We start from the raw sequence: 2229 nt of genomic DNA on the forward strand, positions 1-2229 counted from the left end.
AGCGGTGTCAAGATCGGCCTCTGTGGAGGAGGCTCGTGAAGGACGCTGCTACTGGTCAGTTGGAGGCAGTCGCCCTCCAGCAACAACGGAGGGCAGTGGAGCGACGCTCACAACAACGAGCGGAGCGCCGGACGGATACAATGCAGCGAGTTTGCACAGTAGGGAGCGCAAGTGGTGCATACGCCAGTCATCTCAGTCGGTCAGCCCATAGAAAGGTCACGGGACAGTCCCGTGACCTTGAGGTCAGCAGCGAGCCTTTTACATTTCACGTGACCTCGAGGTGCACCGCGCTTGGCACAAGCGTCGTGATGTCGTCACCGCCACTTAGTAGCAAATGGTGGTTGTTGTTGTTTGTGTGTGAGGAGTGGTGGCGGTTAGCTGATTGCGCTACAAACTCTGCGACCCGAGTTCGATTCCCGCTCAAGCAATAGGAGTGGCGAATATTTGAACCGGTGCTGGGCCTCCCTTAGTTCGACTCAGCCTGAAGTGATTACCTGGTGTGCTGTGTAAACATCGGCACTGGGGAGACAAAGGCGGTCTAGCGCGGTGTTGGTTACTCAACCCCGCGTGCTCTATACTGTCCTGCTACTACCACAGGCTATACGGGGGACCTTTGTCATTGTCTTCATGATGACGTTAATGATGAGGATGATGGTGGCGATAATGCTGATGCTGATACCGCTGATAGGGCTTGTGATGATAGGGCTGCTGATGATGAAAATGATGATGCTCATGTTGATGATGAAGACGACGTGTTATGACGATGATGCTGATTATTATGCTGAAGCCGCCGCTGATGCTGCTGATGCTGAAGATGATAATTCTGCTGAAGCTGCCGCTGCCGCTGCTGCTGCTGATGCTGAAGATGATAATTCTGCTGATGCTGCTGCTGATGATGATAATTCTGCTGATGCTGCTGCTGCTGATGATAATTCTGCCGCTGCTGCTGCTGCTGATGGCCACCTGTTGTGAAAGGCCACCGCAGCCCGAGGAGCACTCGCGAGGTCGCGCGCCAGCCTCGTTTCACGCTTGACATTTAGACCCCCACGCCGCCCCGCCCCCCGCGAAGGCCGGGGGCGGGGCGGGGGCGTCTGGGGGGGGGGGCTGGAGGGGGGGGGGCTGGAGGGGGTCTGGGGGGTCTGGGGGGTGGGGGGACGCGCCCACTGAGAGGAGGTGTCAGTGCTAAAGCCGAGGGATGTGTGGTTGGGCTGTGATTAGTGGTTGGGGTGTGATTAGTGGTTGGTGTGTGGTTGGGGTGTGATTAGTGGTTGGAGTGTGGGTTAGTGGTTGGTGTGTGGTTGGGGGTGGTTAGTGGTTGGTGTGTGGTTGGGGTGTGGGTTAGTGGTTGGTGTGTGGTTGGGGGTGGTTAGTGGTTGGTGTGTGGTTGGGGTGCAAGGTGGTCGCGGATTGCTGAGGAGATGGAGTCTGCCTCAGTGGCCCGCGAATGTAAATCACTATTTAACTCCATCAAAAAAGTAATCTGCAGCGCCACACCTATTATCATCAGTAAGGAAAAAACAACGGTGATCCAATCTCCGACCCCCAGGAACATGTTTGCAGATTTGCTGAGCATTTCTGTGAGGTCCTGGGGGAGGGGAAATCCCTCAGCCAGGAAAACATCGTGGCACAAAGTGGGGATGACCCTGCTGAGGCTGCTGTGCCTCAAATATTGGAAGAAGTCACCCCCTGCAAGTGGCTGGCTGAGGTGCCATCTGTTAAGGAAGTACTGAAGGCGATCCGGAGTCTGAGACCAGGAAAGGCACCGGGCAGAGATGATCTCCAAAGCGAAATGCTGAGGGAGGGTGGCGTTTGTGCACAGACTGCCCTATATGACATCATAACAACAGTCTGGACCACTGGATGGGTTCCGCAGGATTGGAAGGATGCCCTGGTGGTCCCCCTCTTTAAGAAGGGGGACCGCACAGACTGTAACAACTACAGGGGCATCTCACTTCTCAGTGTGCCGGGAAAGGTCCTGGCAGGGATTATTCAACATCGCCTTGCTAGGCACGCTGAGGAGAGGCTTGCGGAGCCCCAATGCGGTTTCAGGAAAGGGCGGTCCTGCACAGATGCCATATTGTCTGTCCGTCTGCTACAGCAAAGGTGTAGGAAATTCCAACAAGACCTACATCTCTGCTTTATTGACCTGGTCAAGGCCTATGATACCATCAGTAGGCCTGGGCTCTGGGTTGTTCTTTGTGCTTTCGGAGTCCCTGACCCTCTGCTCAC

This window comes from Lethenteron reissneri, chromosome 52 (assembly GCF_015708825.2).
Source record: "Lethenteron reissneri isolate LAM-NWPU_2019-01 chromosome 52, ASM1570882v1, whole genome shotgun sequence".
In the NCBI taxonomy this organism is placed as follows: Eukaryota; Metazoa; Chordata; class Hyperoartia; order Petromyzontiformes; family Petromyzontidae; genus Lethenteron; species Lethenteron reissneri.